Source organism: Macaca fascicularis, chromosome 5 (genome assembly GCF_037993035.2).
Source record: "Macaca fascicularis isolate 582-1 chromosome 5, T2T-MFA8v1.1".
In the NCBI taxonomy this organism is placed as follows: domain Eukaryota; kingdom Metazoa; phylum Chordata; class Mammalia; order Primates; family Cercopithecidae; genus Macaca; species Macaca fascicularis.
Genome location: NC_088379.1, coordinates 23568712 through 23596197, shown reverse-complemented (window position 1 = coordinate 23596197; position 27486 = coordinate 23568712). Strand labels below are relative to the sequence as shown.

General features: G+C 43.6%; 1 protein-coding gene across 2 annotated transcripts in view; it reads left to right on the top strand.

Moving 5' to 3' along the window:
* Positions 1-1114: 1114 nt before the first annotated feature.
* Positions 1115-27486, top strand: part of PPARGC1A (PPARG coactivator 1 alpha) — a 683938-nt gene continuing 657566 nt past the window's right edge. For both annotated transcript variants that reach the window (XM_045393226.3, XM_015450215.3), the window contains exon 1: positions 1115-1649. The gene's annotated coding sequence lies outside the window, so the exon portion shown is untranslated. The remainder of the gene's footprint in view (positions 1650-27486) is intronic.

The window sequence follows — 27486 nt, the reverse complement described above, 5'->3', positions numbered from 1 at the left end:
CTTCTAAGAGCGTCTTACACAGATATGCTGGTTTTTATTTGAATTTTACTTTCTATAAATATCTGTGTAAAGAGTAAGGGGAAGCAGGTAAAGAATATCTTTTTGCAGGAAAAAAAAAAGAAACACAAAACAAACCTTTCAGCCATCCAATTATTAAGACTGAAAGATTTGGTTCTAAAATACCATCTTGTGGGGAGAGAGAGAGACGGCATTATATCCGTTTACATTTTTATATCATATAATGGACTTCAGAGAATAGCTCCCTTTAAATAATTGTGACTCAAGGGGCCTGAGTTTTAGTGCAGAAGCTACAAAATCCATTTTCGTTTTAAACTGTTAAATCAACAGAACGCCAAACTAGAGCCTTTCTTCCTGCTGGGGCAGTATTGTCCCCTAAATCCACTTTCCAGTCCTCTCAGCCTAGCCTAGTTTGATGTAGCATTGACTTAGCTTAACTACAGCAACCGGCAAAAGGAAGTGGGTTTGCATTTGGGATGGGAGGAGGCAGGCACCGGTGTGTCTGTGCCTGCGTGGACACGAGCGCAGGGGGCTGGAGGGATCGCGAAAGAAAGAAAAGCAGGACGTAGCAACTATGTGAAAATAATTTTCCCGTGGCTGGAAGAGGGGTCTCTGCATGGAAAAGCAATTTTAGGAATTAAAAAAAAAAATCTTCAAACAGGATGGAAGGAAGGCTTGCCAGGAGGGTGCGGGACGCAGCGTGGGGGGGCCTGTATTTTTCCTCAAGCATTTTTCCGCTTCCCAGGCTCAGGGCGGCCCACTCCCCACCCATCCATCCACCTGCCCGCGGCCTCACCCGCGCCCCCTGCCGTCCCGGGGCGCGCATGGCTCGGCGGGGATGGCTAGGAGGTCGGAGAAGGCGGCGGGCCGGCCGCGGGCTGCAAAGGTCTGGCGGAGCGGGCTGATTTAGTGGCCGGGGCTGTAGTACAGGCTGTCCCCGGCAGCCGGCGGAGTCAGCGCGCCCACGTGACGGCCCCGGCTCTCCGGTGAGCTCCCCAAACAGACGCACACCCAGCCACACGCGCGCGCTCGCGCTCGCGCGCGCGCACACACACACACACCACACACATACACACACACGCACGCACCCCCGCGCGCACACGCCCGTCCGCCCGCTCGCGCTGCCTCTGCGCCTCCATCCCGGCTAGCTCATTATCTCGCCCTCTCGCTTCCCCTGCGGTCTCTCGCTCTGCGCGCACACACCTCACACACGCACACGCACACACACGCGCGCACACACGCAGCCGGCACAGGCGGCGGCGGCGGCTGCCCAAGTCAGGACGAACCTCTCTAGGTACCGTCTTGAGAAGGCGGCAGCGGCGGCGGCGGCGGCGGCGGCGGCAGCCCGAGCATCCCTCCTCTCCCGGAGAGGGAGCACCGCCGAGAGTTTCCGTTCCCTTTGCCATTCCCTTCCCCCTCCTTTTCTTTATTTTCGAGAGAATTTCTTCTTGGTTTATTGGTTTAATTTGATTTTTAAAATTTTGGGTTGCTTTTGTGTATGTGTGCTTTTTTTTTTCTTTCCTCATTTTATTTGCATCCAGAGCATGGCGGGCTGCGGGCTGTCGGAAGACACCCTCTTCTCTTCCTTCTTTTACAACTACGGCTCCTCCTGGGAAACCCCTTCCAACCAGGTAAGGGGTGGCTCGGTGCCGGGCGGCGTCGCGCCCCTTGACCCCTGCCGCGCGCTCACTTGGTACTCGGTGGGGAGGCAGAGGCTCGGGAGGGGGTGGGGAGGATGGGGGGCCAAGTGGGTCGCACTGTCTGGGTCAGCGCCAACCGGCGTGAGGAGGTACCCCCCCCTTCCCCCATCGCTAGCTTTCCAGTCTCCAGGTTCTGTCGCGTTCCTCCCGTGCCCAATCTGCCATCGACACCTTCCCCCACCACCTCCCAGCCCAGCGGGAACCCGAGAAAGAGGCAGGAGCCGGCGCGTTACCCCGAACAACTCCAAGCAGAACCAGGGAACTCGAGCGCAACCTTCCCCAAGTCGCCGCGGGCGCCGCGCCCCTGTGCGCCCGGCGCCTACCCGCCTTCCAGTTGCGCCGAGGGGCTGCAGAGCCACGAGCCCCCCGCGACGTGCTGTCCCCCCTCCACTCCCCTCGGGGCCCGAGCCGCCTCTTTCCCTAAAATGGCTGCAATCTCAAGTAGAGGCGTCCCCTGACCCGCGGAGGTGGGGGGGGTGGGGTGCAGACTGGAGGCTCCGCTCCTGACCCCGCGCCTCCCCCGGGGCGCACAAGCACCCCACAAACACACACACTTAACTTTGATGACTGTGCAATGCAGTCCGGCTGCATCGTGCCCTAGACGCTCCACGCCGCCGGCCTGTAGGTGTGCGTGTCGGTGTGACTCGGGGGGCCCAGGAAAACTGGGGGTAGACGCCGGAAGGGGGGCGTGGAAGGAAATGGGTGTCAGCGGGCCACTGGTAATCTGGAGAGACAGGCATGTGCTCAGGGGTCTAGGGGTGAAAAAGCTATTCTTGGAGCTGGAGCAAGAAATAGAGGAAAAATGCCTTTTAATTAAATAACTGTTGTAGTCTGCTGCCCCCACCGCTTGTTTGGTGAAAGTCTACAGGCATCTGTCATCTCCAAACTACACGGGGAAGTAGAGCTGGGGTCGAGGGAGGGGAGGCATGTGTGTACGTGTGTGCGCGTGTGTGTGTGTGCACGCGGGTGTGTGTCTGTGTGTGTGTGCGCGCGCGCTCGCGTGTCTGGGCTGGGGAAAGTTGGGGCCAGAGGCGCGGTGGAGAAGCAACGGTGAAAGGCATTAGCAACTCGGTGGGCGGTCCAGGGCGCCGGGGATTCCCGGGCCCCGCGGAGCGCGCACCGCGGGGGGAGCTGGCCCGCTAGGGGTGGGGGGTGTCGAGGAAAAGAGCTCCGTTCAGCCGGGCTCGCCTGGCCGCCGCGGCGCCTCTCCTCCGGATCCCGCCAGCCTGCCTTGGCCGCTTGCGGGGTTGCCCGCCGCGCTCGCCGGCGCTGGCGCGCTCCCTCCCGGGCCCGGCCGGGGCACAGCGCGTTCCTGCGAGCTCCGGGCAGAGAAGCCAAATCCCGAAAGCAAATAACCGAAAAATGTTCGTCGCCGCCCCCGCATCACCCCAAGTTTCCAAGAAACAAATCGCCAAACTACTAGCTGCCAGGTGAAGACCTCTCTCTCCGGCGTGTGCTTGCTCTCCAGAAAGCGCCGCGGCCATCCGAGTGAATAATACATTAGGGCTGCCGGGGAGCCTTGGAGAGGCTCCCGCCGCCACGGCAGCAGCAGCGGGAGGCGGCGGCAAGCTCTGGACAGACCATCGGGCCGCCGCCGCGGGTGGGGGCGTCTGGGCGGCCCCTGGGAACTACGCCGGCCGTTCGGGCGGGGCGGGAGGGCAGCCCAGGCTCGCGGAGTGAGGGTTCGCGGTGAGGCAGCGGCGAGACACGAGGCCTCGCTGCGAGCAGAAACTTGCAGGAGCTGCCGAGGTGGTCGGGCCGGCGCTGGAGTTGGGGACCTGGAGAAGCAAGATCGGGGCCCAGAGGGTGCCCGGCTGCCCGTGGACGGCGCCGGTGGCTTTCTTCAGGCTATCCCGCCCCGCCTGGCAGGCCCTGGGTGATCTCCACGCTTCCTCGCGCCCGCCCGGGATTGCCGAGAGCCAACGACCCCTTCAGCTCCGCAAACTCCAGCTCACCAGGAGCGGGCGTCCGTGTGCCTGCCTGCGTGTGTGTGTGTGTGTGTGTGTGTGTGTGCGCGCGCGCGCGCGCGTGTGTATGTCTGTGGATGAGTCAGAAACCAAGCCCTGCTCGTCTTTGAGGACTGAGGCGGGTACAAAAGGCTTGAACCACACACCCGGCATAAGCCCGGCCGGCATTCGGGCGTCCTCGGCAGTGCCGCGCCCCCCAGTCCTGGAGTCAGATGCGTTAGGACAAGTTTCCAGGCGCGTGCCTCCGACCTGCACCCGGGGCCGTGAAACTCAGGCACTTTGTATTCCTCCAAAGGAAGAGAGGAAGGAGACTTGGGTCTAAGGAAGCAGTGATACAGCTTTGCAGTGATGGGAGTTTTCGCAGCATTTTTAACGAGATAGAAACAAGTCATTTGAGAGCGTTTAAAAGCGAAGGGCTGCGTCTGGATTTCACAAGACAGGCAATCACGTGCAAACTCCTTGGAAACCAGAGGAGGTGGGAGAGAGGGACGGGGTGGGGGCAGGTTTGGAGTAAAGGAAAGAGAGAACCATTTGGGGGAGGGGGGCGTTTTAAAAAGAGGAAAACTACCGGCTTCTTCGGGTAAAGTTAGTTTAACTTGAGGTGGAAAAGCGTTTCCCCAAGAGGCAACATCTTTCTTCTAGAAGGGGATACTCATGTTGCTAAGAAAATCGAAAGAATTTCTGATAAAGCAGCCGGCTCTGCTCTATGGAGAATGATTGGGTCTCGGGCTGGTATTGGGTACTGTGCTACTCTTAGTGCAGTGAAATTGCATGGTGGGGAGAGGGGGATTATTTGAAGTATTGATTTCTTCTTCCAGTGGTGCGGTATGAACTTTAAGATAAAGTACAGAAACAAATGAGAGATGTACATCATTAGGGGAAGGTGCGTCAGATGCTACCGAAGCTTTAATCTCTGGTGGTAAATGCAGCCGGGGCAGTGAATCTTACCAGGATTTGCGGTTTCCAGCACAGCCACAATCTCCATTTTCGGGGATGAAGAGTACATGTGCATAAGGGACCTTACTGATCTCCAGTTTGCATTTTCAGCATTTGAGCATGGGCACATGATTGAGAAACATGCTCTTAACTGTTCCTAAGAAGAAAAAAGATACAAGAAAGGCGATACTTTAAATCTCATCTTGGACTCGGGCAGAACTGCTGTAGGAAGGCCTGGGCCAAATTTGTGAGAGTGAGACTTATTCATGATTTTACCCTGATTGCTGCCAAAATGCTTACATATCCTGCGTTTCCTAAAAATAGCAATGTTCTTCAAATATAATTTGTTTACTCTACCTCAATTAAAAATAAAATCCTTTTCCTAGTGTTACAAAGTGCTTATGAAGGTAAGGGTTGACTGTACTAAAAAAAAATCAAGCTTTTTATTTCTAGATCAATATGATGTGCTCTCAACATCTAATACCATGTAAAAGGAGCCTTTTTGCAACATCAATAGCAGGCAGGCATGTCTCCCTAAGAAGCTCTTTTCCTGGAATCACAAGGCATTTTGATTAGTTTCATTTTCACAAGAAACATGATTATGACACCTCTCGTTATAAACAAGCAAGTAAAAAAAATAATGAAGATGGAGGTTCTTGATATATAGACCTGGAAAATTAGAAACAACTAGGGCATTTATTCATTCCTGAAAAACAGAAACACAAACAAACAACAAAAACCCAACCACAAATCATGACCGACCAGGTTTTCACTTGTTCTATGACATTTTCTTCTTGAAGCTGGGGAGGGAGGGGTGATTTTTTTGGAGAGAGCCCAATGTGTATTAGAGCCGAAACTACATCTGTTACCATTTAAAAACTGGGAAATTCCATCCTATATCTGAGAGGACCATGTTGCAGATATTTTGCACCCACTTGCCAATGTGCAAAACATATCATAGCAAGTGTGTCTGTGCGGGGAGGAGCATCTGCTTAGGTGGAATTCATTTCTTCAATTAGAACGAAACCCCCAATTAAAGTGTATATGTGAAATGTCTCTGATTTGGCTCAGTGCAGCAGACGGCAGACCATTCTTTAATTTACAGTTTCACGCCTAGGGATGGCAGTAGTGCAAGCTTCCAAAACCGAGCTTTATCTTTTGATGTTGTGCTTTTCAACCTGTGATTCTCTCCTGTAGTTGTTTCGGCTTTCTCTCTCCATCAGAAAGCTGATGGTGGAGTGGTCATGATTGCTTGCAGTTTGGACCCAGGTCACCTTATTAGTTGTCACTATGTAAGCCCAAATCGAAGCAGGCCAGATCTGTATGATATTGAATCAATCAATTGAAAGTGAAAAATGGAGCCAATTAGCTGACCGCTTGGGTGTCCATGAGGCCAGACATGTGACTTTACTCACCTGATTGACCAGCTTTTTGGTTACTGGGTAGCTTAACCCAAGGCTATGTAAAAGACATTACCACGAGGCTTGACCCTGCTTTTTTAACTTTTCTTTCTCTGTCCCCTGCCCCCACCATTTTATCAGATTTTCCAGACTAGAAATATAAAATGGCATCCTCATAAGAGCACTATCTTCTCAGAGTAGGCAGTGACTGTTTTGAATTAGCCAGTACCCATAATTCTGTATACTCACTGTATCTTCTCCAGCAAGGGAGAAGTTTCAGTGCAGAATCATTAATGGATGTGGGTAAGTTGTCGAAATGTTGTGCTGACTGCCCTTTTATTTTTTTGGCTTGGCATTACTTCCATGAATATGGATAGCCAAAGCAGAAAGCAGCCCACTGAGGAACGCTTCTTTTCCATTCAGTCCAAGTACCATCAAGAATTCAGTGGGTTTTTTTTTTCTTTCTTTCTGCACATTTCATAATTCTTAAAGTGGTGACAATGTTGGCATCCCCAGAGATGAGCCAAGACTTGGGAATGTCCTCCATTTACAAAGTTGTTAGATAGCCAATACCTCAAAGTTCAAAAAATATCAACTGGGCTTCTACACTTTTTCAACATTTTTATTTCCCTGAAGATGTAGTATGAACTGCAAAAGAGTTTTAAGTGCATTTCTACATTCTTACCTTAAAGAAATTTTAGAAATCCTGTAAATCCAGCTCACAGTACCCCAGCTTTCACATAACTCCAATTTTTCTGACTTTGGGTTTCTCCTATGGGTATAGGAGAGGAAAGTAGTTTGTTGCAGGTCTTCCAATAAGGCTGGCTTACTTAATGCATCAGCTTGAAAACATTATTTGCTTGCCTCCCTCCCTCCCTCCCTCCCTCCCTTCTTTTTCTTTCTTCCTTCCTTTCTTTCTTTCTTTCTTTCTTTCTTTCTTTCTTTCTTTCTTTCTTTCTTTCTTTCTTTCTTTCTTTCTTTCTCTTTCTTTCTTTCATTCGTTCTTTCTTTCTTTCTTTTCTTCTTTCTTTCTATCTTTCTATCTTTCTCTCCTTTCTTTCTCCTTCCTTCCTTCCTTTCTTCCTTTCTTTCTTTCTTTCTTTCTTTCTTTCTTTCTTTCTTTCTTTCTTTCTTTCTTTCTTTCTTTCTTTCTTTCTTTCTTTCCTTCTTTCTTTCTCCTTCCTTCCTTCTTCTCTCCCTCCCTCCCGTCTTTCTTTCTCTTTCTCTTTCTTTTTCCTTCCTTCCTTCCTTTCTTTCTCCCTCCCTCCCTCCTTTCTCTCTTTCTCTCTCCCGTCCTTTCTTTTTTTCTTTCTTTCTTTTTTCTCTCTTTCTTTCTTTCTCCTTCCTTCCTTTCTTCTTCCCTCCCTCCCGTCTTTCTCTCTTTTCTCTCTTTCTTTCTTTCTCCTTCCTTCCTTCTTCCCTCCCTCCATCCCATCTGTCTTTCTTTCTTTTTCTTTCTTTCTCTCTTTCTTTCTCTTCTTTCTTTCTCTTTTTTGTTTCTTTGTTTGTTTGTTTCTTTCTTTTTCCTTCCTCCCTCCCTCCCTCCCTCCTTTCTTTCTCTCTCTCTTTCTTTCTTTCTTTCCTCACTTGTCTTCCTTTCCCTCCCTTCCTCTGTTTTTTTTTTTTTTTTTTTTTTTAAATTTTTTTGCTGGTGTGCAGTGGTGCAATCTTAGCTTACTGCAACCTCCACCTCCTGGGTACAAGCGATTCTCCTGTCTCAGCCTCCTGAGTAGCTGGGACAACGGGCACACGCCACCACGCCTGGCTAATTTTTGTATTTTTAGTAGAGACGGAGTTTCACCATGTTAACCAGTCTGGTCTCAAACTCCTGACCTCAAGTGATTTGCCCGTGTCAGCCTCCCAAAGTGGTGGTGTTTGCTTTTCTTTGTAATTTATGTAAACCTTAAACTTGCCAATTAAAGAACAGCAACAATAACTACCATTTATCAATTCTTGTTCCATATACTTTATAAGTATTTGGCTCTTTTAATCTCCATAACAACATGTGAGGTAGGTACTTTTACTATTGATTCCCGTTTTATAGATGAGGCAAACAAAGCACAGAGAATTAAGTGACTTGCCTAAGGTCTCAGCGCTAGTTAGGGAAAGCTGAGCTCTCCACCAGGCAGACTTATGCCAGCTTCCTCTTTTTCTCCCCATTGTACTCACTTTCTGCTACAACACAGAAGAAATTGTGTGGCCACATGTACGTTTCTGGCAAGTTTGGCAATGGTGTCATTTATTTGCCAGCTTGATGAAATAGTGAGTATCTCCTTTGTTTGCCCAAGTTTTCCCACTTTCTTTTATATATATATAACTTTCATATATATATATATATCCAGATAGAATTCTTTTTGATGAACGAGGTGAAATGTCTCTTTTGGTGGAATCAACCATAACTACCTGATGCTTTTTGGACTAGATGTTTGAGTTGACCTTTTTGGTTTGAATGGTGGATCTAGCCTGAGAGATAGACGGGGCCTTCTAAAACAGAATAATTATGGCTTAGTGGGGTACTCATTCCAAATGTACATGAATATCAATAAAATATTCGACAGAAGACATATAATTGTGAGATACACGAATAGAATAATTTTATAATCATTCAGATGTATCCAAACCCTATCATATATATAGTGAGGGATACACTCTCATGAGCTAATCCGCTGAAATTTACCTTTCTCATCACGGCCATGTTATAACAGGTATCTTCTCTACTGAATCATGCACCTAACATTTATGTCCATCAAGAACTAATGCCTTTCAGTGGTTCAGCCTTATTTTGTGATCTTCCAAAATACAGTTGTGGGAAGGGGAGGGAAAACATTAAATGTCAGTAGTTACAGCAAGACAGTCTCTACGAAGAGGGCGAGGGGTTTCTCGCTGCTTTCATGTTCCTGTGGCCCTAGCGGAAATGTAAAAGTGCAAGGCTTGCATTGGAATGAGAATGGGGTCACCTACCCCTTGTATTCATCATCAAGGAAGCAGAACTTCCTTCCAGAGAGACCATAGGAAATCAATGATCACACTTTGCCAGCAAAGAGGTAAATGTGTACAGCAGACGGCATTAAATAAAAGGGCAGCAGAAAAGTGATTTACTCTAGAAGGCAGTGTGACTTTTAGGTCTTTTCGAAAAATTCACATTTTTGATATAATAATTATATTAAAATGTTTCTTTCTTTTGGATTCTATGTTTTAATAAAAGAAGAAAGGAGAAAATGCCATTAGGTGGTATTACATTATTTTCACATGAAGATCGTTTCAACAAAGCAGTGCCTAGAATACGGTACCAGATCCACCCCCACCCTTTTTGTGTGTGTTAATAAGGATTGACTATATTTATTGAAAGTTACTGATTTTGCCAGAGCACGATTTTTTCGCACCTGTAATCCCAGCTACTCAGGAGGCTGCAGCAGGAGGATTCCTTGAGTCCAGGAGTTTGGGACCAGCTTGAGCAACACAGGGAGACCCCCGTCTCTAAAGAACAATAAAAATAAATTAACCAGGTGTGATGACGTGTGCCTATAATCGTAGCTACTGACCCCATCTTTAAAAAAAGTTACTGGGTTTATGTGCATGTATGCATTTGTTCGGTGTAGTGGCTGAAACAGAGGGGAAGCTTGCTATCGGGGAAGGCTCACCTTGACCAGAAGAGGTTACAGTGGGGTCTTCATACAGGAGAAACGTGCAGTGGAGAGGAGGAGGGAAGTGGGTGGGGGAGGAGATGGTTGATGCCAAGGGAAATGTAGATGTGGAAACTTAATGGAATGTGGAAAAGCACGTGTATAGTTCTAGTCTGCTTCTCCTCTGTAGTGTACACTTCTGATTGCTTTGTGAGCACGTCTTCCGTAGATTTCAAATAGAGAGCTGCAGGTAATAGTGAGAAGCCCAGTGAATGTCTGGCTTCTATGTGGAAGAAGACAAGACATCCATGTAATCTCTTGCCTGAAAGAGTATTAGAAAGTGTGTTGGTTGTGTAATAACAAAACAAAACAAGCAAAAATGATGCAAAGAAAAAGAAAAATCTAACCAACAACCCCTACACATTCTGCTCCAATTTATTATTTCCAGTAGCAGTTTAGTCCCTAATGTTAACAATGAGTGATTATGATTCTGTAGTTTCGTTTACAGCATAAATTAGCATTTTGTTTTCTGTTACAGCTTTTGAATGAGGAATTATAATGTATAATTTGCTGAAAATAGATGTTATCATCTTTTAGGATGAGAATAACCACATAAACTTGAACAAATGATAAAAATGGAATCAATTACATTTCAAATGGAAGTAGTTTACAAACCTCCAAATACAAAGTGGCAGTAGTAGCTGGTTATTGTAACAAATAATTAGTTTTTTTAAACAACATTTATTGAATTCCACTGACAATTTCGTAATTGTTCACAGTTGGCTGTAGGCCTCCCTCTCCTAAAATGAAATGTGGCATGGAACAACTGCATTTTATAAACTGTAGTTTGCCTCATTATTTAATGTTGCAACCAGAATGTATATTTATGTGCATATATAACTTCTTCTGAGTAATAGGGAAGTATCAAATTGAATAAAACAATGTCACCAAGCCTAGGTGACAGGTAAACACCCAAGGGCTGGTGATTGAGAGTATTGTCAGGTTCCAAAGAAAGAAAAGAAGCAAACAGTCAAAATGGATATGCGTGCATGTACGTTGAAGGGGAAAATATTTTAAATGTTCTATCAAATAGGCAGATGATATTTTTATTTCAGCAGGAATTGACTTTTTTTTTTTTTCCCCACTCCCTTTGCCCTCCTTTCCGTGAAGCTTTCTCTCTTGTGCTGTCACGTTTATTTGGAAGTCTTGCCTCCCATTCTACTGAGGAAGCTGATTTTGGAAAAGAACTACACCCTCTTCAGTTCTAGATCCTCATCCTGCCCAGCCTGTGGTGGACAGACAGAGCATATGTGTTGGATAAATGGCTGAAATGTCAGAAAATAACTTTTATACCAACACATGCATCACTTTATTTATCATTCTTTGTTCCATCTCTTAGGATGATGATAGCAATTCCGCAATGTCATTTTTGAAAATGGGAATTTGACTTGGAGAATAAATGAATCCTGCTTCCATTTAAATGTACCCAGGGAAAAAACATGATTGGGTTACCATAGGCTAGCTAAACCTCTTAATTTTTCAAAAGAAAAAATTATGAAGGATATACTTACATGAACAAATCCAGAAGCAGTAAAAAAGGAAAAGTGGGAATCTGAAGAGTTTTTACTTTTTATTATTTTTGGTAACTGCTCCATGCTGAGTGGATCATTTAATTTTGATTATTTCTAAATGATTAATCCATTTCTTTAAAGTTAATATGCAAAGAAATATGTTCAACGTCACTTTATTTTTAGATCCCACGATTTAGTCCTGAAACAAATCAGTGATGCATTATAAACACATAAGAATGTATCTAATGACGGGAGTCAGGCTGAACAGATGCTAAAAAAGATGCTTCGTGTGAAGTCGAGGGAGCTGCAAGAGGGAATGGAAAAAAATCTCTAGAAGTTGGCGGGCTTGTGAGGTGAACACTATGGAGACTTTTCACCTGCTAAGTATGTGCTTATGCAGTGCAGAAGGGACTCTGCTCCTGGGTGAAGGTGGAGGGGGTGACATCCATCCCCTTGCAATGGTTGTGAGGATTAAATGAGACCTTGTACCTGAAAGACTTTTGTTACTGACTTAATAAAGGGCTGAGTCAATGTTAGCTCTCACCAGTCATTCCTCAAATATTTATGGAGTTCTACTGATGTGACAGCTGAGCAGACAGCCCGGTACAAAGTAGATTCTCAGTAAATTATATTGAGTCCATCATAATAGAATCCATTTATAGAACACTTACTGTAACATTCCAGAGACATTTTAAAGTGCTTTACATGGATTCACTCATTTAGTCATCAAATTACCCTATGGGCACTATTATTAGTATTCCATGAGGAAACTGAGGCACAGAGAGGTGAAGTAACGTAGCCAAGGTCACGCAGCTAGTAAGTGGTAGAGCCAGGATTTATATGAAGCATGTCTGGTTTCCGAGGCCGTGTTTTAACTATCCTGTTAGGCTGCATTCAGATGGATGAACTGATGGAGGAGTGGAGAGAGGAGCATCAAGGACAAATACAACATGCTGGCTGGGCATGGTGGCTCACACCTGTAATCCCAGCACTTTAAGAGGCTGAGGCAGGTGGATAACCTGAGGTTAGGAATTTGAGACCAGCCTGACCAACAAGGTGAAACCCTGTCTCTAATAAATATATATATATAATAAATATATTTATATAAAATAAATATATATATATATTAAATATATATATAATAAATAAATATATATATATAAATTAGCTGGGGGTGGTGGTGTGCACCTGTAGTCCCAGCTACTCGGGAGGCTGAGGCAGGAGGATGGCGTGAACCAGGGAGACGGAGGTTGCAGTGAGCTGAGATCACGCCACTGCACTCCAGCCTGTGCGACGGAGCGAGACTCCATCTCAAAAACAAACAAGCAAACAAACAAACAAACAACATGCTGCTCTGCATGTGTAAAACTGAAAGAAAAAGAAAAAAATGGATATGCATTTCAAGCGGCCTCCCACCTGGATGCCGAGAAGATAGAAAACAGTGCTTTAGGGAGGAGATACCGGTGCAGTGGTCATTTGGAGAAGGGAGAGTTTACTTTTGTCTGGAAAAATCACAGAAAGTTTCAAGAAGGCAGCGGCATTTGTTCTGGGCTTTAAGAAATGGAGAGAATCTGGGCAGATGAGAATAGGGGATGAGAGTGGGGACATTTGAGGCAGAAGGAAAGTGTAAAAGGAATTAGTCAAGGAATACCTGCCAAGGTTTTTTTAAAAAATTGTGTTAAATTTTTTTCACTCTGAAATTTATTGAGCACCTACAATGTGCTTGCCCTAACCCCTACGAGGGCTTTAATTTAGTAAGAGAGACATAAAAGTCACACACACAAACACACACACACACGATAGAGACGTAGACGGATGATATGTGCATATGTATGAACAGATATACACAAAATAGTACAGCTCTGTCCATTCATATACACATCATCATCACCCTCTCTTTCTCTGTCTCTCCCTCTTTCTTTCTCTCTCTTTTTCCATTCCTATCATCTAGCTATCATTACCTCTTTTAAACTGTGTCAAGTACCAAGAAGGAAAAATAATGTGCCTAGAAAGAAAAACAGGTGAAAGGAGGCTTTCCTGCTAATTGTTTTGACTTTAGAAATTTAGAAGTAGGAACTCTTCTCCAGTTGTTCTGTCACAAACAAGAAAGCTTCCAAACTTGGTTGAAAATAGTTAAGATCTTTGCATCATTTTAAATCTGCCCTAGGCAGGCCACTGTGGCTCACGCCTGTAATCGTAGCGTTTGGGAGGCCAAGGCAGAGGGATTTCTTGAGGTCAGGAGTTTGAGACCAGCTTGGGCAACATAGCGAGACCCATCTCTACAGAAAATAAAAACATTTAGCCAGGTGCGATGACATGCATCTGTAGCCTCAGCTACTAGGAGGCTGAGGCGGGAGGATGGCTTGAGCCCAGCAGTTTTAGGATGCAGTGAGCTAGGATTACACGACTGCGTTCCAGCCCGGAGGATGGAGTGAGACCCAGTTTCTAAAAAAATTAATATCTGTTCTGTTGATAATGTCAAAAGAACAGTTTAATTAGTAAATCAAAGATGAAGTTTTATTTTGGATTTATTGTTCTTCAATAGATTACCAAACTTTTTGTGGGTAAAATTAGTCATTTGAGCCAGAGAGTGAAATAGCATCAGAAGTTGACGACACACTGTGAGGCCCAGGCAGCAGCGCTAATGAAATCCTTTAGGTCTTTCTTTGTGTGATGTCAAACTAAGAGGGTTACATAGCTTTGATGAAAGAGCCAAACAAATGGTAAAAGCAAATGGAATCATCTTTACCATGTTTATCAAAGCCTTGTTTCAGAAAATAAGACTTATTGCTAATTGATTTTTTGACCCCAATGGTAACAGTTTCATGAGAAAGAATTTAAAAATTATTTCTCCCAATTAAACTAGTCCTAGAGAACCAGCTGCTGAAAAACAATGGTTGCTTCTTTGTTTATCTGTATTAACATAAATACTGGTTTATTTTCTCAAAATTTGGGCCATATTCATTCTTTTACTGCGCTAGTATAGTCAAGTATGATGATGTTTTGGGGAGTGTTTGTTAATGGTAAAGTGTCCTCTTAGTCGTTACTATGGTGGAAGAGCAGTTTGCCTGCTGATAAAAGAAGCCATTAGCATTGAATACAGACCCAGAATAAAGTAGATGTTAAATAAATATACATTAGATTCACTTAGGTAGTTACATTAAAATACTTGTTTACAATGATATTAAACATTTGCACTGTGGCACCTTACCCCAGGAATAATGACTACATCTACATTAAATCTCTTTGCATCCTGTGTAACCAATTCTGTCAAGTGATCTCTCTAAACATCCCAAAGCTTTGACTGAGATCATTTCAGGCTATTGAGTCTTCCTCAGCGTCACTTAGTTGTTTAAATAAAGTAACTAGAGAATGTTCTATAATATGTCAGTCTTTAAAAATACACAAATATCTCTCGTTTCCAGAGAGTTTTGGAAAACTACCTCATCTTATATTTGGGCATTTACAATATTTAAGAAGGCTTTGGGGAAAGCACTGCTTGAATGCTAATTGTTGTTATTAGTTATTTTATGCCTATTGTATTTAAAGTAAATAGCTACAGTTTTTGTTGTTGTTGTTGTTGTTTGTTTATTTTTAGACAGAGTCTCGCTCTATTGCTCATGCTGGATTTCAGCGGTGCAATCTTGGCTTACTGCAGATTCTGTCTGTTGGGGCTCAAACAAGCCTCCCACCTCAGCCTGCCGAGTAGCTTGGACTACAGGTGTGCGACACCATGCCTGGCTAATTTTTGTATTTTTTGTAGAGGTAGGATTTCACTGTGTTTCCCAGGGTGGTCTCGAACTCCTGAGCTCAAGCTATTGCCAGTCTCAGTCTCCCAAAGTGCTGGGATTATAGGAGTGAGCCACTGCACCTGGCCCAGTTTTTTTTTTTTCTTAATCGATTTCTAATTACTTTGAGTTTTTTTTCCCATTATTTACACCATCCATAACATTAAATACAGTGTAGGAAATGAAATAGGTGCTAACTAAAATCTTTATTAATCATGTGACTAGAGAAATAATCTTTAACTCATTCTTGGAATTTAAAGACATCAGCCCCTAATAGCCATGTGATTATTAGCAGAAAAAAAAAAAAAAAAATGGGTCAGAAGTTAGATGGGCAGAGCCATGTCCTTTAAGCTCCTCCCCTAAAGGCCTTTTTGCTTAAAAGGGAGTTTCCCCTTGAAATCAGGATATTTTCACATATAGGGAATATTGTCTTCGTTTATATTTTACCTTTTAATTAAAAAAATTTTAACTTGAATTTTTAGAGCATTATTTTTGCAAATAATATACCCAGGAAAGTGATAAAAGCATATTATTAGTTTTCTTATTGTAGATGTGGTATGTTTTGTTTTGGATTTTTTTCTTAGAAAAGTTTGAAAAAAGAAGAAAAATCGAATCAAAACCATACATAATCTAAATATCTAGAGATAATCACAGATATTTGGATTTATATCTTTCCTGTCTTTTTTCTAGGCTTACACATTTCATGTTTAAATTGGTATCACATGTAAATATTTGTGTCATGTTATTTTAATATAATAAATCATAACTGACCTGCTATATAATATTTCATATGACTATATATTTTTTTGTGGCCCTGTAGTATCTCATTGTATGTTAATAGAACCATTTATTTAACCATCCTGTGTCATTGGGTATTTAGGTTGTCACCAATTATGGCTAAACCAGGTACATATCTATGAGTATTTCTTTAGGGTAATACCCAGTGGTAGAGCTACCGGGTTAAAGGGCATACAAATGTAATTGCCTCTCTGAAAAGATGCACCAGCTTATGCTCCTGACAGGTACATGTAAGGGTACCAGATGGAGAATATTATAAAATAAATCCTCATATTACAGTATTTTCTTTTCCTTTTCTTTTGAGACAGGGTCTTGCTCTGTCACAAAGGATGGAGTGCAGTGGCACGATCTTGGCTCATTGCAACCTCTGCCTCCTGGGCTAAAGCCATCCTCCCACCTCAGCCTCCCAAGTAGCTGGAACTACAGGCATGTACCACCACACTCAGCTACTTTTTTTTGTAGAGATGGGGTTTCGCCATGTTCCCCAGGCTGCTCTTAAACTCCTGAGGTCAAGAAATCCACCTGCCTCAGCTTCCAGTAGTGCTGGGATTACAGATGTGAGCCACTATGCCCAGCTCAGTATTTTCTTTGTCCATTTGAAAACCCCAAAATAACCCTTTTTAACAGCCATGTATATTAGTCAAGAGGCCATGCTTACAACTCTGATGACCTTCCTTCATCTTTAGTTTTTGTAAATTCTTTTGGTTCTAGTAAGAACCAAATGTTGGTCAAGGGATCCAAGCAAATAGTTTACATCAAGAGTTTAACTCCAGTTATCAGAGCATTTTTACTTTCCTTCCAGGGTATAATATATCTGCAAATGCCTACTGGCTTATGTTCTGTTGAGATCTACAGAGAAAAATCTTTCCTGTTCTATTTACTGAACTACCTAACTTCAAAACAAGGAATAAACCTGGACTCTAAACAGTATCTCAAGCCGGGCGCGGTGGCTCAAGCCTGTAATCCCAGCACTTTGGGAGGCTGAGACGGGCGGATCACAAGGTCAGGAGATCGAGACCATCCTGGCTAACACGGTGAAACCCCGTCTCTACTAAAAAATACAAAAAACTAGCCGGGCGAGGTGGCGGGCGCCTGTGGTCCCAGCTACTCCGGAGGCTGAGGCAGGAGAATGGCGTAAACCCGGGAGGCGGAGCTTGCAGTGAGCTGAGATCCGGCCACTGCACTCCAGCCTGGGCGACAGAGCCAGACTCAGTCTCAAAAAAAAAAAAAAAACAAAAAAAAAAACAAAAAAAAACAGTATCTCAGCCGGGCGCGTTGGCTCACGCCTGTAATCCCAGCACTTTGGGAGGCCGAGGCGGGTGGATCACAAGGTTGGGAGATGGAGACCATCCTGGCTAACATGGTGAAACCCCGTCTCTACTAAAAAAAAAAAAAAAAAAAAAAAAAAAAATTAGCCGGGCGTGGTGGTGGGCACCTGTAGTCCCCAGCTACTTGGGAGGCTGAGGCAAGAGAATGGTGTGAACCTGGGAGCGGAGGTTGCAGTGAGCCAAGATCAGGCCACTGCACTGCAGCCTGGGCGACAGAGAAAGACTGTCTCAAACAAAACAAAACAAAACAAAAACAACAAACAAACAAAAAACAAAATAAAACAAAACCAACCAAACAAAACAAAACATTATCTCTTGTTATTCCTGAGGTAATTCCAAGAGAAGAGGAATGTTGACTATATCCTACTGCATCGTTACTGTCGGTCTGGTTGGACCCAGGCTTGAAATCTTAAAGATATTTGTGAAAAATGAAGCTTGTATTCAAGATGAAATATTAAGCCCCACAGCGAAGGTCATTCTCATTCTCTCTGGCTTGCCCCTCTTTCTTTCTCATTTGACTGTCTCATAACTGTTTTCAACGTTTTTGGACCCCTGGTTCATTAAAAATAAACTCTCCCTCCCACATCTGATTTTTCCTCAAGAAAGTGCATTCTGGAGAGGGCAGGGGCCTCAAAGGAGCTCTGGTCACTATTGCTTCCAAAACATTCCTTTGCCATCATCCTGCAAAACTGTATGATCCCATACCTCCCAGTGAAATTCCCATGGACCATATTCTACCCTTCTTCCTGGCTGTCTTATTGTATCCCTGTTACTTCCCCTGGTCGCATGAGGGCTGAGTCCCTTGGCTCACGTCCTCTTTGCTATCTGAACTGCCACCATCAGGGTAGTTTGCAGCATCTGCGTGTGGAGGATATATCCAGTGACTTAGCTTCAGAGTTGCAAGACCTCATCCCCACCATGCTTTGCCAGCTCAATCACATTGCCCACACTCTGACCTTGTCTTCTGTAATGTCTCTGCTTCCAGAACATTAAACTCCAGCGTAACCATATCTGGTTATACCCTCATAGCCTCTCTGCTTGCTCCCCTACTCATTTATTTCCAAGGTCATTGGTTCCTCTACTACTCTCCCGTTTTCCCAGTTCATTAACCATGCTTTTCCCCTGACTCCTTTTAGCCAGCTGAGAGATCCCATGATATATTATGTTAACCACTGTCTTGCTAAAACCTCAAAGCTCTTAATCTCTCACCCTTCTATATCTGTCCACAAAAACACTAGTCTTGGATTGGTGCAACCAACTGTTATGTTTGCTTCTGCATGCAAGCTATTTCCTGCTGTTGGAAAAAACCAGCCATGCCAAAGAATGCCAGTATGATTTTATTATCCTCAACTTCAGTGTCATCTAGCAAATATTGTATGAAATACCAAGCTCACTCACTGTTCACACCTGCAGCTCTGAACGTTTCCCACTGTCCTCTACTCCCCTGCCCACCAATGGGCTTCCTTCCAGGTAAGGATTCGTGGTCACCCAATGCGAATTCCCTCAACCTCTTGTCTCATATCTAGAAATCTCTTGTCTTTCCACCCCTAGCTTTTCCTCCACCTGTGCTGTGGATATCATTCCTTGCCATTCTCTCCAGGACTTCAATCCATCAGTTACAGCTTTATGACTCAATAAAGTTAGGAATAAATGTGCCGAAATCTCTCCCATCTTGAAAAATTCCCCCATCAACCTTTCACTTCCCTTTAGGGGTTATTTGTCTCTTTTTTCCCTTTGTTGCATGGTGTGAAAGGCCCAACTAATGCTGGGGACTATACCTTTTAATGGCATTAATCAGCATGTGTGTGACATTGACTGCCACCAGTAGTTCACAGATTCTTTGAGCAAAGAGGCAGATAGTGTCTAAAGCAACCTATCTGCCACGCTCAGCTAGATAATTATCTTAGTTCATTTTGTGTTGCTGTAACAGAATACCACAGACTGGGTAATTTATAAAAAGCAGAGATTTATTTGTTATAGTTCTGGAGGTTGGTAAGTCCAAGAGCATGGTGCTGGTGTTTGGTGAGGGCCTTCGTGTTACATCATCTCATGGCAGAAGGTAGAAGGGCAGGAACACATGACAGCAAGAGGGCAAGAGGAGGCTGAACTCCCTCTTATAATAAGCTCACTCTTGGAACAACTAACTGACTCTGGAGATAATGACATTAATCCATTCATGAGAGCAGGGCCTTCATTACATAATTACCTCTTAAACTCTCAACACTGTTGCATTGGGGATTAAGTTTCCAACATGTGAACTTTGGCAGACACATTCAGACCATAGTAGTTATACTCATTGTTTCCAATTCATCACCTTCCAGGCACTTTTGTAAACAAAATTTATTTTAATTTTTTCCAGGGACATGCTTTTGCTATGTTGTCCAGGCTGGAGTGCAGTGGCACAATGATGGCTATTGCAGCCTTGAACTGCAAGACTGAAGTGATCCTTCCCTCTCAGCCTCTTGGCTTACAGGCATAAGCCACAAAGCCCAGCTTATTTTTTATTTTTTTTTGTAGAGACAGAGTGTTGCTATGTTGCCCAGGCTGGTCTCAAACTTCTGGCCTCAAGTGATCCTCCCACTTCAGCCTCTCAAAGCACTGGGATTACTGGCTTGAGCCACTGCTCTGGCCCCATTCATTCTTTAATGATGGCTGGTAAGAGTCAGCCTTCAGTGCTTTGCCAAAACTCTTCTGGCAATGACTTTATAATTCCCAAATGTCTGGGACTCTTATCAGCCCTATCTTTTTTTTTTAGATATTACTATGACTTTGACTCTGTTGAGAATTTCCTCTGACTTCTCTCGTGTATTTCATCCATTTCCTCTTCTTCCTAATTGACTTTCCTGCTTTGCCTGATGTTAAATGTTGAGTTCTTGGGGTCCTAACTTGGATCTCTTGTTCCTTTATTCTATTCTTACTTTTATTGTGACAATTTACTCATGGATGGAAATCAGTCCCATGACTGTATTTCAGATTTGTATTTCTAAATGAGACCTCGTGCCTGAGACTCGGAACTATTTAACTAATTGGCTTCTTGACAGTCTCGTAGATATTTCAAACACAATATGCCAAATACATATTTTCTTTTTTTTGAGAGAAGGTCTCTCTCTGTCACCCAGCTAGGAGTGCAGTGGTGTAATCCTGGCTCACTGCAGCCTCAACCTCTCAGGTTCAAGTGATCTCTCACCTCAGCCTCCTGAGTAGGCGGGGCTATAGGCATGCACCACCACACTCAGCTATTTTTAAAATTTTTTTTGTAGAGACAAGGTCTTGCCATGTTGTCCAGGCTGGAGTGCAACTCCTGGGCTCGAGTGATCCTCCCATCTTGGCTTCTCAAAGTGCTGGGATTACAAGTGTGAACTACTGCACCGGGCCCAAGACAGAATTTCTTATCCAGATTGCTTTGCTCTTGAATTTCTTATCCAGGCAAAAGGCAACAATATTTATCCCACATACCAGTTAACTTTTTCAGTGTACCACAAACTATCCCAAAACTTTGTGGCTTAAAACCGAAACCATGTACTATGTTAAAAAAACAAACCAGCAACCTTGTATAAGTGCACAATTATATGGGTCAGGGATGTGGGCTAAGGTCAGCTGGGCGGTTCTTCTACTAGACTCAGCTGGGTTCACTTATGTCTGCAGTCAGCTGGCAGTTGATTGCTCATCAATCTGGCAGATGGCTGACTGCTGGCTGGGGAATTGGGGCTAACACAGCCATGTATCCACGTTTCCGTCATCCAGCAAGCTAGCCCAGGCTTATTCAATAGTAGTGATCAAGAAGATTACCAAGAAGAGTAAGGGAGAAGAAGCTTGCAAGGTGTCTTGAGGCCTAGGCTTGTTACTAATAAAGCATCACTTCTATTTTGTTCTGTTGGTCAGAGAAAGTTACAAGGCCAGCCCGTATTTAGGAGTTGAGAAATAGACACTACCTTTTGATTGGAGTATCTTCAAGATCACATCAGAAGGACAGGTATGTGGAGGTGGGGTGGAGGAGGGTGAAGGGATGGGAGTGGGGAGGGAATTAGTGGCCACTTTGTTTTTTTTGAGACGGGGTTTCATTCTTGTTGCCTAGGCTGGAGTGCAACGGCATGATCTTGGCTCACTGCAACCTCTGCCTCCCAGGTACAAGTGATTCTCCTGTCTCAGCCTCCAAAGTAGCTCAGATTACAGGCATGTGTCACCATGCCCAGCTAATTTTTTTGTATTTAGTAGAGATAGGGTTTTACCATGTTAGTCAGGCTGGTTGCCAACTCCTGACCTCAGGTAATCCACACACTTGACCTCCTAAAGTGCTGGAATTACAGGCAGGTGCCACTGCACCCAGCCTAGTGGCCACTTTTATAATTTACTACACTTATAACTCAGGTGAACCTGCCTCTCTTGCTTTCCTTCTCCTTTTGCTTCTAGTCAGTCATTAGGTCAGATTGATGATGGCTTTCTGAGAACTCTCTTATTTGTTCTTACCTTCAGCCATTGCTCTACATCATTGTTAAGCTTAGCCTCTGTATTAGTTTGCAAGGCCATTGCTCTACATCATTGTAAAGCTTAGCCTCTGTATTAGTATTTGTAACAAGTACCATGGACTGGGTGTCTTAACAGAAATTGTTTCCTCATAGTTCTGAAGGTTGAAAGTCTGAGATCAACGTGTTGGCAGGTTTGGTTCCTTCTCAGGCCCATGAGGGAAAGGTTCCTGTTCCAGGCCCCTCTCCTTGCCTTGTAGTTGGCCATCTTCTCCCTGTATCTTCACATGGTCTTCCTTCTGTGCCTGTGTTCAAATTTCCCCCTTTTATAAGGACACCTGTCATACTGGATTAGGATCCACCCTGAAGACCTCAGTTTAACGCAGTCACCTCTGTGAAGTCCATGTCTCCAAATACAGTCACATTCTAAGGCACTGGGTGTTAAGACTTCAAGGTGAATTTTTTTTAGGGGGCAAGAGGAACACAATTCAGCTAGTAACAACCTCCTCACACCCCCATCATTTGCTTCATTCTAAAATATCATTATTATAGTGATAGGGTTGAAATCCCAGGCCCTTTGTTGGGTATGTTAATGCCAAGAGGTATTATTTTTTGCTGCTATTTTTTTATGTCTCCCCACTAGATTGTAAACTCCACAAAGGTAGTGTATTTATTTATCCTTGTGTTTCCAGCACATAGAACAGTATTCCACCCCACACATGATTAAATAGAGTATGAAAAAATTTCACTTATGAAAAAACAAGTAAAATGAACAACCCAGGGGATGTGGTCATTCAGAAATACAGTGATCTCAAGATTTATAATTTAGAAAAGAGTGGTGAATGTGTGGCCTAGTGTCTTTTAGCTGGCTGTCAGCAAGGAAGTGAAAGGATCCTAGCCTTTGCCTATTCAAAGTCGATTATAACTAGTGCACAATGATGGAAGGAATGAGGTTGAGGGAGTAGAACTTCTGAGGCCTACCTATTCTATTAGAACACATTTTGTTAACTAAAGGAAGCAGCTGAAGCTTCACTGGAAATGACAACAATGTTAGATAGTCTGTATTAGAATTATCCAGGAAAACAAAACCAACAGGAGTAGGGTGCGTGTGTGCATGTGTATATGTGTGTGTGTGTTTGTGTGTCGGGGGGTGGGGCAGGCAGAGAGAGATGATTTATTTTAAGGAATTGGTTCATGCAATTGTAGAGGCTTGGTAAGTCCAAAATCTGCATGGTAGGCTGGCTGGTTGGAGATCCAGGGGAGAGTTTCAGTTCGAGTTGTAATTATTCTGCTGGAAGTATTCCATCTTGCTCAGGGGAGGTTAGTCTTTGTTCTATTCATGCCTTCAGCTAATTAGATGAGGCCCACACACACTTGGGAGGGTAATCTGTTTCACTCAAAGTCCAGTAATTTAAATGTTAAATCTCATACAAAAAACACCTTTACAGATACATCTAGAATGACGTTGGACCAAATATCTGGGCACTTTGGCCCAGTCAAGTTGACACATATAATTAACCATCAAGGCCGGGCACGGTGGCTCATGCCTGTAATCCCAGCACTTTGGGAGGCTGAGGTGGGTGGATTGCGAGGTCGTGAGGTTGAGATCATCCTGGCCAACATGGTGAAACCCTGTCTCTACTAAAAATACAAAAATTAGTTGGGTGTGGTGCCATGTGCTCATAATCCCAGCTACTCGGGAGGCTGAGGCAGGAGAATGTCTTAAACCTGGGAGGCAGAGGTTGCAGTGAGCCGAGTGCAGTGAGCACCAGTGCACTCCAGTCTGGCGACAGAGCGAGACGCCATCTCAAAAACAAAAACAAAAACAACAAAAACAACAACAACAACAACAACAAAAATCACACAGTCTAGCTCTCTTGGTCACATGAGGCACTTCATGGCATAGAATGTAATGACTGTAATGTAGGTAGAAGAACTGGACTAAAATAAATCAGCAACTGACCAATGTACATATGTAGAAGAGACTCTCATTGAAAGTGCCGTTAGGGTCCTGCCTGTTTTAGAAGTCAGCCGGCTTTTGAAAAAGATATTTAGTAGCCTGAAAAGGGATAGTCAGAGGATCTTCTGTAGCCAGGGTAGAAAATATGACAAGCCCTGAATGTTTAAGAAAACGGTAAAATTCTTATTGGATGGTGAACTTTAATTCCAGTCAATGAGACACAACACAAATATAGAAACAATATCTATTTTTATGCAAACATCAAATCAAAATTCATGGTGTATGCTGGCAAGGGGTGTTACAGATTAAACAAAATAATGAAAATCAAAGATTTATTTGATTAGGAACCTAAGCTGAAGTGCCAATTATCTCAGCTTTGTTAACTTCCTTTACTATTACTCTTAGATCTATTTGTGATTCTAATCAAATTTTCTGTAGCTTCTTGTCTTTGAGCAGATTCAGAAGAGTTCTGAAAAGAAATAATTTTCTTAGACAGTTTTTGGTTTCTGAGAAAGTCCTTCATAACAGAAGAGGCATCTGTGGGTGGTCATTTGAGGGACAACAAGAGGCAGAGAGGTACATTTCCACTGAGCCTTGAAAACATGTATAAAGGCAGGAATTTGGAACAGCTATTTTTTTTTCCTTCAAATGGTCAAATATTCAGATGATGAAATACTGTTTTCAAAGATGTCTGTAGGCATCTGGCCCAGACTGAATATGCAGTGTTTACGAAATCAAAGGAAGAAAGAAAGGTTACTTGTAATGATGAATTCAACAAGGTGGTTAATAATACTGTCGTCATTTTTACTGGTCAGAAAAATACAGACTTTAGATCCCCCCTCTTTTTTTTAACTGGGCAGAGAAGGATCTTTGAAACAGTTATATTTTCCTAGGCAGCTTTGTATAAGAATTCTATATTGCTTTAAAGTTTTGACCCTTGTAAATAAAATCTTGCCATATGGAAGTTCTAGAAAGAAATTTAAGTATAATGTGATGGCGAAGGTCTTGTGTGTTGCAGCCAGCTCTGCACATTACTGATCCTCAGCTTTCTGATCTGTAAAATGGACATTTTAACATTCACCTTCTGCAGTTAAGAGTTAAAGGAGTTCATACATGTGAATACAAGACAAAGCTTAGGACAATGTGTGGTATGTGGGAAGCAAACAGAGGCCATCACGATAATGTTGGTATAAAAGGAGGGAGAGAGAGAGAGACAGATGTGGCACATATGAACAGATGCTAACCATGTTTTTGAGAGACCATTTTTGGGAAACCATAATGTCCACTTGACCTACTCATTTGTTTCTTCATCCTCTTCTGTTCCCACAGACCATGTTGGTGATGGGGTAAGTTTCAATAAAACTTTTTCTAGGAACAACACATTTATTCCTTCATTGAGAAGCCCTATGCTCTAATATACACCAGTTAGGTCATTTCTAGAAAGGTGTTGTCTGATTTAAATATTTCTTTCCTGATTTGCACACAAAATGGAAAAAAAATTGCCCATTTATTTGCAGGGAATAAAAATATATAATACCAAAGAAAATTAGAAGGTAAAACTCCGGAATAATATGATTCTTCAGAAAATACAATCCAATTATAGGAGAGAGGTAATATCCAGTTCTCTTTTAGTTGACCTATAATAAATGCAGATTACTTAGGTATTTAATATAGAGTGGTATTTCAAAATCAAATGATGACTATTATTTCTATTATCAGTGGAAAAAGCAATATTAAAGTAGAAATTAGTACTTCAGACTTACAAATGGAGGACAAAAGTCTTTTGTGCAAAACTACCTGAAAAATTGTAACTCTTTCAATCTCAAGTCAGAGGATTGTTCTTCCAATAAATATTTTTGGAAGCTCTATCATGTGCCAGGCATTGTTTTAGAACCTGGACATATAGCAGTGAACAAGAAAGAAAGGCCTTGGCTTTGATGGAATTTATAATTTTGCAGGTAGAGACAGAATAAAACAATAAAACTGAATGCAGTTACAAGATAATTTCTGAAAGTGAGAAATACTATGAAGATTACAAAAAAGGATCATGTGATGGGATAGACAATGACCAGCGACAGGAACAGTGTTACAGGACCAACAGTTTCCTATGTCCACTGCACAGGCACAGACCAATTACACTGAAACAGCAGGGTTTGCAGCAGAGAAAGAGTTTAATGGCTCCTGGGAGCAGAGTGAGGAGATGGAAGAAGACCCTCAAATCCATCTCCCCAAGGAGTTCTGGGCTGGGTTTTTAAGCAGTTCATGGAGAGTGAGGGGCTAGAAAATTGGGGTTGTTGATTGGTTAGGATAAGGGGCAGGAAATCGCTGAGACATGGAAACTGCCGTCGTTGGTGAGTCAGCCCTTGTGGGGTCCTGCAGACCAGCTGACATCAGTAGTTTCACTGGTATGCAGGACCTGAAAGAACATCTCAATGGTAAAACAATATTTTATGATGCTCAAGTTTTTATTTGTAGAGCAGTTAAGGGGAACTATAATCTTGTAACGGGGTCTATGTGATTATGATATGTCTGAGGCAATAGACACCAACAACTATGAGGAAGCAGGTCCAAGAGCAGGCGGACCTCCTGATTCATGTTGCATGTGCTGCAAGCTTGATTTATCTTTGTTTTCCCCCCTGCCTTCTTCCCTAATTTTATAAAGTTGATAGGGATGATTTCAATGGGGTGTGTGTGAGATATGCAGGGAGGGGCATTCAGACTAGGGGTGGTCACAGGAGGTCTCCCTGGAAAGGTCGTGATTAACCTTCGATCTTCTGGGTGGTGTTCCAGGCAGAGGCCAGGTGGGAAGCAATTCCCCATGTGGCCACAGCTGGGAGAGTTCGAGACTGTGGTCTAAGATAAGGTCAGAGATGATAAGACCCCAAGTCCCTCCATACTGTGGGTGATGTGAGGAGTTTAGACTTGATTTTCAGTCATGTGGAAATCCAGTGGAGATTTTAAAGCATGGGAGGGACATGGCCTGATTTATGTGTTTCAAAGATCACTCTGACAGCTTCAAAGAGGATGGGCTGTAACAGGAACAAGAATGAATCAGGAGGAAAGTGAGGGGCTCTTGCGTAAAGCAGCAGAGATGGATGGTAGGGCAGGGACTAAAGATGGAGAGGCATTCGCCTAAACAAAGAAGAGTGTGGGCTGCTGCCTCTGCTTACCAGCATTCTAGGGACATCTGTTATTTGGTAGGAAGTGCAAGTGATCAACCTGACATGGGCTCCTGAAACGTTAAACAGCCTCCTGGGCCAAGGCTGTTTCATTAAGTTTGATTATTGTAAAGTGTGGAGCAATGGTACGTTCAGTTATATAGGAAAATAGTGTTTGCTTGGGTTAAAGGGGGAGATTTAAGAAAATTTAGCGTGACAAAAGTTTAGTAGCTCGTTAAGGGCAGATGTCCACGGTTCTTTATGAGGAGCTGGAATTCAATGGTAGATGAGAAGGGTGCACTGCGGTGGACACACTCTGAACCACGCTTGGGAACCCTCTGATGTTTTAAAAAATACGCGTTGTAATGTCTAAATAAGCAAACCTGTGTTTTGTTAGTTATGGAGTAGGATAGACTGTCTGGCTTGAAGGGCTTGGGTGTGAAGTCTCTAGATGCTGCGGGCCATTGCCTGCTGTGGTTCTGTGGGAAAGGATGTCTTCTGGGACTCTTTCATGCCAATGTTTCCTCCTAACGTTTAGGACCTAAATGGGGCAGAGGTGGGTTGAGTATATATGGAGGGGAAGTGAGACAACTGGGGAAACTGAGGAGTCCAGGAACGTGGTCCCCGTCCTTTATTTTTGTTCAGGTTCCTTTGTTTGCAAGGAGGAAACCTGTTCAACTGGACAGCCGATGCATGACGAGGATTCAGACACATCATGGGCTCCAAGGTGAGAAAGTGAGGTGAAGCCACGTCTCCTGTGAAGTGGGACTGGGTTC